Raw genomic sequence first — 12,097 nt, 5'->3', positions numbered from 1 at the left:
CATAATGTATAAATTCATCTGAAACCCTTTTCACATACTTGATCCTGTTTATTGTGCCGTCAACACATTGGAAAGTAAACATGACTATGTGAATAAAGTTTCCTAGATTTATCAGACACAGGGTTTTACTGATATGATAATCTACAACAAGAGTTTACTTGTATTTGGAGAAATACTATGTTCTTTCCAGAACATTGGTTAAAGTAAAGCTCAGGTTGGATGCATGGAGTATGCATCGGAAGGGACCGATATTGAACTTTGACTTAGATTTATTAAACTTATCGTAATATCTATTCAAGTCAATATCGCCTAGTTGATCCTAGATCAAATGATCTTAATCCTGATATGATTAGGCTCAATCTTGAAAGGCTATTCGTGTTCTTTGATTTGTTAGTTAAGCCTACTTTTAGGTCAGGGTGATACGTACATTTTGGGGACACGGTAGTGCAATTGAGTGGGAGCGCTATCATAAACATGGAATCTATAGCTTCTATCTGGCGAATAGTAAGCAAAGGATGATCTCCTTCGAGCTTGACCAAACGAACATAAATGGTGGAGTACTCATTTCACATAAGCTGAAATATCATTTATACGGGGTCAAGTGTTTTAAGGAATAAATACATTGTAGGGTGTAACGGTAATTTAATCCCTTTACAGTGTAGATCATTCATATAGAGGATCATTGATCACATTAGGATTATAACAATGGATAACTAATGATGTGTCTATATGGTGGAACATATAGAGCATTCTATATACTGAGAGTGCAATTCTAAGTTCTATGCGTGGATTCAACGAAGAATTAATAAGTTAGTGAATTTTAGTGCTAAATTCTTGATCTACTTATTGGAAGCTCGGTTATATAGACCCATGGTCCCCCCACTAGTTGAGATAATATTGCTTGTAAGACTCATGTAATTGGTTTTGATTAATCAATTATAATTCACGAATTAGACTATGTCTATTTGTGAAATTTTCACTAAGTAAGGGCGAAATTGTAAAGAAAGAGTTTTAGGGGCATATTTGTTAATTATGATACTTTGTATGGTTCAATTAATAAATATGATAAATGACAATATTATTTAATAATTATTTATAGTTATTAAATAGTTAGAATTGGCATTTAAATGGTTGAATTAGAAAATTGGCATTTTTGAGAAAATCAGATGCAGAAAAGATAAAACTGCAAAATTGCAAAAAGTGAGGCCCAAATCCACTAGTATAGGGCCTGCCACTTTTGTAGGAAATTTAAACTGATATTTTCATTATTTTAATGCCAAATAATTCAAACCTAACCCTAGTGGAATGCTATAAATAGATAGTGAAGGCTTCAGGAAAATTACACTTAAATTTTCTATTTTTCCTTCAGAGAAAAACCTGAGCCTTCTCTCTCCCTATCTTTAGCTGCCACTTCTTCTTTCTCTTCCCTCTTGAATTTCGAAATCCTTAGTGATTAGAGTAGTGCCCACACACATCAAGCAATACCTCAATCATAGTGAGGAAGATCGTGAAGAAAGATCATCAGCAAAGGAGTTTCAGCATCAAAGATTCAGAGAAAGAGATCCAGGTTCAGATATTGATAATGCTCTGCTACAGAAAGGAATCAAGGGCTAGATATCTGAACGGAAGGAGTCATTATATTCCGCTGCACCCAATGTAAGGTTTCTTAAACTTTATATGTGTTTAATTTATCGTTTTAGAAAGTTCTTATTTAGGATGTTAATAAACATACTTGTGAGTAGATCTAAGATCCTGGTAAAATAATATCCAACACTATTTTAGTCATTGAATAATTAGTTTTGGCATTTAAAAGGTTAGAATTGGAAAATTGACGTTTTTGAGAAAATAGAAATAAAAATTGTGAAAACTGCAAAATCCAAGTGGGGCCCAATAACACCTGTGGCTGGCCACTTAAGCAAATATTTCCAGTTGATATTTTCATTATTTTAATGCGAAATAATTGCTAACCTAAACCTAGTAGTTGTCTATAAATAGAAATTGGTGGCTCAGTTCAACATATGCCTTTTGGTCAGAAAATCCGAGATTGCCTTTTTCAGAAAAACTGAGCCTTCTACTTCTCTCTCTATAGCCGACCCTATCCCTCTCTCTTTTCCTCTTCTCAATTTGGAAACCTTAGTGATAGAGTAGTGCCCACACACAGCAAGTGGTACCTCAATCATAGATTGGAAGACTGTGAAGGATCACACATAAAGAGAAGGACATTCGAGCTCAGATCTTGATAATACTCTGCGACAGAAAGGATACAAGGGTTAGAGATCTGAGTGGAAGGAGACATTATTTCGCTGCCATCAATGTAAGGTTTCTTAACTTTATATGTGTTTAATTATCGTTTTAGAAAGTTCATATTTAGGGTGTTAAACAACATACTTGTGAGTAGATCTAAGATCCTGGAAAAATAAATTCCAACATCAACACCCTTAACCGAACTTACGAAGAAGAATCAACGGTTTTTGTGGTCAGATAAATGCGAAGCTAGCCTTCAGGAGCTGAAACAGAGGTTGATTACAGCTCCAGTACTAGCTTTTCCTTCGGACAAAGAGAAATTTGTAGTTTATTGTGATGCATCCAGACAGGGTCTGGGGTGTGTACTGATGCAAGCAGATCGGGTGATCGCTTATGCCTCCCGTCAGTTAAAGGATTATGAACAGCGATACCCGACTCATGACCTAGAATTGGCCGTGGTAGTTTTTGCATTGAAGATTTGGCGGCATTACCTTTACGGAGAAAGGTGTGAAATCTATACCGACCACAAAAGTCTCAAATATTTCTTTACTTAGAAAGATTTGAATATGAGGCAGAGGCGTTGGTTGGAGTTAGTGAAAGATTACGATTGTGAGATTCTCTATCACCCCGGGAAGGCCAATGTAGTGGTCGATGCCCTGAGCAAGAAGGGTCCCGGGCAGGTAGCTAGCATGATTCAGATCTTACCTCAATTAACAGAGGACATGGTCAGATCCAGCATTGAGTTTGTGGTAGGCCAGCTTCACAACTTGACGCTGCAATCTGATCTGTTAGAGAGAATTAAAGTCGCTTAGATGACTGATTCTGATTTAGTAAAAATCAGAAACGAGGTTTCAGCGGGTCAAGCCAGGGATTTTTTAGTGTCAGACAACGGGATGCTTCTGTATAAAGCTAGGGTTTGTGTTCTGTGTAGTGTGGAACTCAGGAATGAGATCTTTGAAGAGGCTCATTCTACCCCTTACTCCCTACATCCCGGCACCACCAAGATGTACCAGGATCTTAAACTATACTTCTAGTGGAGCGGTATGAAGAAGAATTTGGTAGAATTCGTATCGAGGTGCCTAACCTGTTAGCAGATTAAGGCTGAACATCAGAGACCAGCAGGGTTGTTGCAGCCTTTAACCCTACCTGAATGGAAGTGGGAGGATATCACGATGAATTTCGTGACAACTCTTGTGGATGAGATTGGGCTTGGTGTGCAAGAGACTGGGAATACCAGTTTAGTAGCTGACCAGGGCGTTCATAGCACAGCCGTTCTGCCTGCTACCAATGTTAAAGCGACTATTGGAGATGACACTGAGATCCAGAACCTCCGTGGTGCTTTTGGACTCATGCAGTGTCATACCAACACCCTACATCATAATCAGGAGGAACTCTGTGCTGCTGTAAATCTCGCATTTGAAGGGTAGAGGCGCATTTTTGCCGAATGGAGGGACAGAGAGATGGAAGTGTGACAGGCTCATCATGCATGTTGACCTCGCTTTTAGCTAACAACAATGAGTCTATTTTATAAGCGATAAATGATTTATAATAACAAATATATGATAAAGCAATAAAAAGACATAGGAATTTTATAGAGGTTCAGCCCCGAGCAGTTCGGTAATAGCCTAATCCTCGTTACTTGTATTGACTTAAGATCAAGGAGAAAGATTCCTTTTCTTATAGCTCTTACAACACTATCTCTGAATATATAATTCTTAGATAATATATTTAGTCTTAGCTCAACTGCTTTTCGACCGATCTCTTGCCCAGTGAATATGCATCACTATTTATAGGGCTAGTAAGCTTGGGGAGGAAGAGTTTCCCCTCTTGTTACAATGCGTATAAACAGAAAGATCATGGGGTCAATGTTGAATGCAAGGATCGTGGGATTGAGGTTGAATACACTGATAGTGAGATCGTGTGTATGCTATATCCACTTAAATTGATCCCTGAGTTATAGGGATTGTGCTGATGACTGACGATGCAAAAGTTGAATTCGCTAAGTGTTTGGCCATTTTCTGCGGATTGCTGAATACTTTACTCTGGGCATGCCAGTGAGTCATCCTGCTCAGACTGTGCTTCCCGAGCAGATGTTCCAAGTAGACTCCACGTGTCACCATTCATGTGATGCCACGTCAGAGTGCCAAAATTAGGATAACATTTACCCCGCAAGTCTGTACGGGACTTCCAAAGTTGCGTGTAGACTTTATCTGAGCCACTCTGCTTTTGGATGGGGACACGTGTCGAGCGCGATCGTCTGAGACTCGATGTGAGGCTGACTGGGCGTCCCTTTGATTTTTGACTAATAAATGCTCTGACACTTAATATTACGAAATCCGATTTTCTCTCTCCATGGCTGACGACTGCACTTGATTATTTTTGATTTCCCGTATTTGCTTTTAAGGAGGGAAACTGAGGCGTCTGAGGTTCCTTTGAGACGATTACCTTCGTGACTTGCCTATAAATACCAAACAACATTGGCACATAAACTCATTTTCATCACCTTTCTTTGCTAAGTAAGCTTCAGAGCGAAAAGAGAGATTCTTGACTCCAAAGTTGTCGAAGCGCCTTCATACAAACTACTTGTTGGATTGACGTTGCTCGCACCCAGACATCTGACCCCCGAGTAAGTCTCTGGTTTCCTTATGCTTATCTTTCCATGTTTATATGTCAAATGCATCCTCTACTTTGCTATAGACAAATGTTTAGGAAACCCTAGGCCGAGAAACCTCTGCGATTCTTCTTTATCATGTCTTCGTGCAATTTTACAGTCATAACACTTGTTTCTGAACTACGTAACGTCTATCTTTCATCTAGCTTATTCAGAGCTTCATGAACCTTTTTTGCCCTAACTCGAGAAATTTTTTGACTTCTTGAGTTCTGACTTTTCTTCAAACATAATCGTTCTTTAATCTGTTGAGTACTCTCGGTCGGCATATTTGCTTGTTTATCGTTCGATATTCCGACCAAACACTCATCTTGTGCGTTGTCTTTTGTAGATGAACTCAGGTGAGTCTTGGGAAAACGGACATCGGATTGACCAGGACCTGCTTCAACTTCTGTATGTGGATCATCCTCGTCTTTGTTCTAGTCCACCTTCCTCTAGCGAAGGACAATCTTCAAACCCTGTACCCAGCCATAGAATGATGGCTCGTACAAAGAGAACTACGCGTCTGGTTGACGCGTCTAACCCTCAAGTGGCTCGGCATGCCTCTTTGCCCAGCGCCAAACAGGATCCAGCCGTCTAGATGGAGGAGGATCATGAAGGGGACGCTGAGGTCCAGGAGATTGAGGGGCAGGACGATGTACGTCCTGGCAGTTCCTTCAAGAAGGAGGAAGAGGCAGAGGTTGCACCCCCAAACTACGGGGAGTACAACAAGGCTGGGGAGCCAGTCGATGCTGACGGAGACGATCCTGGTTGAGGGCGTGGACTACGTTAGTGAGGAACTTGCTGCGGCGGTTCCTCATAGAAGGCAGGGTGCCTTGGGCCCCAGGTGGGTAAGCCCTCCGTCCAAGGTAACTGAGGCGCGCCTTCGGTCTCTCGACCAACATGGATACCTGAGCGACTTGGACTGCTACATTCCCGCCTACAACAGTTGTGCAACAAACCCTGAAAAGGGGATGTGCGCCTGGTCAGGTGCCCATGGTCAGCAAGGAGCGTTGACGCCTTTGCATCAATACTTCAAAAATGTGGCGGACTTCTTCGGCCTCTGCCCGGCCCAATTCACTCCTAAGGGCATCAAGTATCTGTCTGCCCTCTTCATCCTCTATGCCTCCCGGAAATGGGGTATGCCCTCTCCCTACGAGGTTGCTCGGTACTTTGATTTGAAGTCCACCCCCAAGCAAGGCAGGTTGGGGTACTTCTATTTCTCTCAACCAGGCTTCAAGTGGTTGACGAGCATGGACGATACGACCATCAACAGGATTGGGCGCTTCACTGATGAGTACTTCATGGGGGATGGCACGCGCATCACTCGCACTCGGTTCCAGCAGATCCAGTTGAGCTTTGAAGATAACTTTGTGAGGTACGGGCTCTATCCCAAGAACTTTACTCCTAAGTTCGTGACAGGGAAGAAGACGAAATCTCGTGCTGGCCGGACCGAACGAGCTCATCAGGAGAATGAACTCATTCAACTTAAGCGCGAAGCTAAGTTGAAGGGAGGTGCAAAGGCCAAGCAGTATACTCAGGAGCCCTTGAATCCTGAAGATGAGGCTGAGGAAGAGCAAGTGACTCCACTGAAAAGGAATAAGAAACTCCCGGCCCCGCCCATGCCTGTTGAACATGCGATTCGCATAAGGGAGCCCATTTCACCTGTTCGGCCATCCTCTCCCGTGTTCAGAAAAGGGAAAGTAGTTATGTCTGAAACAAGACCGATGTCAGGTGATGATAGACTTCTGAGTCTTGTTCGGGCAGTCACCTTGCATATTACTTTGTCTTGTTTTTGAGCTTCTTGACTTTCATGCCTTATGTTTCTGATGTTTGTTTTCTAACCATGTTGTTTTCGTTCTGTACAGACATGTCTCGGCAGATGCTTCACGCTCTGAGGAAGAGAATAGGCGGAAGCTCTAGCGCCTCTCCTCTGGCCAAGAAGTCTAAGGGCGGTGAGGGGTCCTCTACTAAGGAAAATAGGCCTACTGGGGAGGTCATTGATCTTTCTGAGGAGCTGACTGCTGCAAACCCCTCTACCCCCAAAGCTGCCAAGTCTAAGGAGTCTGGACCACCGAAGGTTGGGTCTGAACTGGCCAGGAGTGATCTTGAACGGGTTCGGGCACCTACTCCACCTTTTTCGGTGCATCCAGAGGCCAAAAAGGGCAAGGAGATGCTGGCCCATTATATGAAATGGCTGGTTCCTAAGGTAAGTGAGCAACTGGCTGGTGCTGACAATGATTCTTCTTTGGAATTGCTTGTGGGCGGCGTCTTGAAGGAGTTCACCAGGGTAAGTATTTCTTAATACTTCCCTTTAATCTTCCATACCTAGCTCAAATGCTAAAGTTTTTTCCTTGTGCAGGTCGGTTTGAAGTTGGACTATACTTACTCTCGGGCTAAGTTTGCTGCTTCCAAAAACACGGCTCTATCTGACACCCTGAAGGCGGAGGCGGACTTGGCAAGCAAGGATGCTGAAGAAGCCAGGGTAGAAGTCGGAGTTGTTCAGTTGGAATTGGGTGAAGCCAACAAGAAGTTATATGCCGCTCAGAAGAAAATCACCGTGCTAACTAAGGATCTCGAGGTTGCTGACTGTTTTGAGAAGACCATCGGGACATTATCTGCTTAGGTAAACAGTCTTCAGGATGAGAGGACTTCCCTTCGAGCAGTTCTTCATCGGATGAAGGAGGAAAAGGAAGCCAAGGAGGAGGAGCTTTCGGCTGAGGTGGACAGGTTGAAGGACAAGGTCAATGCCTTGGAGACAGCCGGTCTCGAGCTCTTCTTTGATTTTTGGAAGGCTAATCCTCAGGCCAATTTTGACTACTTGGGCAATGCTAAGGACATGTACTTTGAGTTTTGCGCGTCCCAAGTGTCCTATGGCGAAACTGAGGCGGCCGCTTCAACCTCCGATTAGACTGCTGATGTACCTCCTGTTCAAACAATAGATCCTCCTGCTCCGGTTTGCCCAGAAGAATCGAACCAAGAGCCTGGGACTCCAGCTGCTTAAACACTTCTCTTTTTATCTCTTTATTTTATATATCGTATTCGGCCTCAGGACCTTTTCTAAGACATTACGACCAGCCAAACTTGGAATTTTTTTTCATTTTTTCAGACACAGGCTGACCGGGCATCTTTTAATCCCGGTATAACATGCTTTTGTTATCCTTAATGGATTTCATTCTTTGTTTATAATTGTCGTGCAATCGTGATTGTTTTATTTTTACCAAATTCTTTGTACAGGTATAGATGCCCCCCAATTGACCGAGCAGACGTATGACTCTTAGTCCCTTGTCTTTTACAAATATATTGTTTATCTTTCGGTGTTTTGAGTTTGACCAAACCTTTTGTACGCATTGTATGGTAAATTAGAAACATGCTGATAATTTTGACTCAATCTGAATTTTGAAATAACTATCTTTATTCATTTATTGATCGAAAAGTGTATTTGTTACCGTAGTAACATACATCAGAGCTATTTGATCTAATCTAATCTTTTAGTTTAACATGAAATAAAACAAATTGCAGACATAAGAAATTGTACTTTAAAGTGGTCACCCGACCTGAGTACTTTGTTTCTTTTATAGGAACCTTTGAGCGTAGTCCGCCAAGAAGGCCATTCACTTAAAAGCAAATGTTCATTTAGTACTTAAAGTGGTCATCCAAACTTGTACTTTATTGGTAGTATTTTCTTAAATGTTCTCCATTCCAGTACCGTGGTAATAGAATGAGTTGCATTTTTTCGTCATACTTACCTAATTTGTATGCTTCGGAGTCAAGAACTTCAACCACTTGATATGGTCCTTCCCAGTTAGGTCCAAGTACACCTGCCGTACTGTCTTTGGTGTTCAAGAATACCCTTCTCAGGACCATATCTCCCACGAAGAATTTTTGAGCCTTCACTTGTTTGTTGAAATACCGAGCTACTTTTTGTTGATGGGCCATCAACTTTAAGTTTGTAGTTGCTCCTTTTTCTTCGATTTCATCAAGTGATTCTACAAGGAGTATGTAATTGGTACCTTGATCGTACGTCAATCTTCTGTGGGAAGGTGGCTTGATTTCGACGGGCAGCATAGCTTTATAACCGTACGCCATTGGGAATGGTGTTTGTCCGGTTGCTGTTTTTTCAGTTGTACGGTATGACCATAGAACTTCAGGAAGTTCTTCTGGCCAGTTTCCTTTGGCATCTTCAAGTTTTATCTTTAGTGTATCCTTCAAGGTTTTGTTGACTGCCTCAACTTCACCGTTTGCCTGAGGATGCACCACTACGGAGAAACTTTTGACGATAACATGGTTCGCACAGAAATCAGTAAGGGATTGGTTGTCGAACTGCTTGCCATTATCTGAGACTATTTTGTACTGTAGTCCGAACCAGCATATTATGTTCTTCACAATAAAGTCTTGAACTTTCTTTGATGTGATGGTTGCGAGTGGTTCGGCCTCAGTCCACTTAGTAAAGTAATCAATCGCTACCACTACAATAGGCACTCCACCTTTACCTTTAGGTAATTGTCTGATCAGGTCAAACCCCCAAATGGCAAAGGGCCACGGACATTGCATCTGTGTTAACTCGTTGGGTGGAGCTCTTGGTATCTTTGAAAATCTCTGGCATTTGTCACACTTCTTAACATAGGATTTTGAATCTTCAATCATTGTCGGCCAGAAGTAACCTTGCCTTAGAATTTTCTTGGATAAGCTTTGTCTGGCGGCATGATTTCCACAGAATCCGTCGTGTACTTTGGATAGGAGCCGTGCAGCTTCTCCTTGAGTGACACATCTGAGCAATGGCATCGAGAATCCTCTTCTGTACATGACTCCTTCTACTATGATGTACCGTGCAGCTTTCCTTCTCATTTTTCGAGCTTCATTTCGGTTATCTGGGAGTTTTTAAAACTCGAGGTGGGCCGCTATTGGTGTCATCCAGTTTGGGGATGTATCAATCATTTCGATTTCTTCCGTGCTAGTGATGCTAGGCTCTTCGAGGAAGTGGATAGGAACCTGGTTTGCCTTGTCACTTACATTGTTGCTTTCCAATCGAGCTAATGTGTCTGCAGTTGTATTTTCTTCTCTTGGAATTTGTCTGAGACCGTAGCTTTTGAATTCTGGGAGCAGATCATGTATTTTGCTCAGATATGCTATCATCTTTTCTCCCCGAGCTTCATATTCTCCGGAACCATGATTTACCACAAGTTGTGAATCACTACAGACTTCGATGTGTTCGGCCTTCATCTACTGGGCTAGTCTTAGCGCAGCGATTAGAGCTTCATACTCAGCTTCGTTGTTAGATGCTTTCAATCCGAACTTGACTGCAGCGTGTAGGCGTTGCCCCCAAGGCGTGACAAGGACAATTCCTGCACCAGATAGTTGATCTGTAGCCAACCCATCCACATGTAGTTTCCAGGTCGGTTTGTCCTCATTGTTACTTGGCTGAGGTATTTGTACCGGCTCGGGGTTTCTTTCTGGTATGCTTTCCTTTTTGCCTGTGCATTCTACCACAAAGTCTGCCAAGCCTTAGCCTTTGATTGCTGTTCGGGGTTGGAAAGTGATTTCGTACTGGCCCAACTCTACCGCCCACTTGAGTAGCCGTCCAAAAGCATCTGGTTTTTGTAGTATTTGGCGTACTGGTTGGTCGGTATACACCCGAACCAGATGAGCTTGGAAATAAGGCCTCAACTTTTTTGTTGCTAGAATGAGGCAGTAGGCGAGTTTTTCTATTAACGGATATCGGCCCTCGACCTCAATGAGTCTTTTACTGATGTAATAGACTGGGTGCTGTATATCATTCTCTTCTCTGATTAGCACAACAATCACGACATGTTCCGTAACAGCTAAGTATATTCTTGGTTCCTCGCCGTCCAGAGGTTTTGAGAGTATGGGAAGTTTCGCAAGTTGTGCCTTTAGCCCTTGGAAAGCTTTTTCACACTCCTCTGTCCACTCGAACTGCTTGTTTCTCGCAGGATGTTGAAGAATGGGACACACTTGTCTGTTGATTTTGAAACGAATCTTGAAAGTGCTACTAGTAGATTTTAATGATTCAAGTTACCAAGTTGTACATCTTTAAATTGATCGATTTCAAGATATGAGTTATGAACAAGAATTAAGCTTTAAGCAGTAAATCACACATCAATTTACAAGCTTCATCTGCACTGAGAACACATCTCAGCCGACTAGTGCTTGGGTTCCCCGAACCAGGGTAAATTCATCCACTATCAATCAAAGGTTCATATTACAATTACCAATTCTCTCTAAAGGAATCAAATACAACCTTTTCAGCAAATAGTAATGAATTACCAACGACAATCAAGAACACTGATTGTCAATGCACAATCCCTTGTACAGCAACTGAGCTCCTCTTCAACATGTCTTCAATCTGAAATCCCTTCAGATCTGATGATGAAGATGACACTGAAATCCCTTCAGTTTGAACTCAACGATTCCAGATTCAGATCATTCCGCCATTGATGAACCCTCTCAAGCTTCAAGATCTAACCTGTAATAAAAATCACAAGAAACAAGATACGACTATCTCTCTAAAAACAACCGAAATAACTGTCTGAATGATTAATGGATAACCACTTTACTAACAGAAACTGATTATATATATGACCACAACCATAAGTCCAGGTGGCACTAACTAACACTTAAAAAGACTCTCGTAAACAAACGTTAGTGCAGATAAAACAGTCTAAAATTCCAGACACGACTAGACATTGAACAGAACATACACTGTCACAAAATAAAGACACTAACATTCTCCCCCTTGACAGGTTATGTTCAATGACTAACACACAAAACTAAAGACCAGAAAATATTGATAAACCAGATATAAAAGTTTTTAGGAATATAAACAAATCAACTACACAAGCAAAACATATATCTCCCCCTTCATTGAATATGATCTGTAGGTGCTGTCTTTGTGCCGGACTCCCACAGGAAGGTGGTCTGTCGACACAAAGGGTGTTGCGGTGTCGGTGGAGGATCTAGATCGGGTTGTCTTGAACTAGTATTTGGATCCAAGGCTGAAGGCTCCCCCTGCATATGTGCATTATTCCCAGATGTGTCTGATGAGGCGCCAAACGAATCACGATGAAACTCAGGCAGAGAGATGTCAGGCAGAGAATCCCCAGGAAAATGGTGCAAAAGAGTGGACTTGATAGAGCAAACCATTTGATACATTGAGGCCTCAAAGGCAAGCTGACGCTTTTGATCCTT

This window comes from Cannabis sativa, chromosome 2 (genome assembly GCF_029168945.1).
Source record: "Cannabis sativa cultivar Pink pepper isolate KNU-18-1 chromosome 2, ASM2916894v1, whole genome shotgun sequence".
Classification (NCBI taxonomy): Eukaryota; Viridiplantae; Streptophyta; class Magnoliopsida; order Rosales; family Cannabaceae; genus Cannabis; species Cannabis sativa.
Note: the sequence above shows the minus strand (reverse complement) of the source record.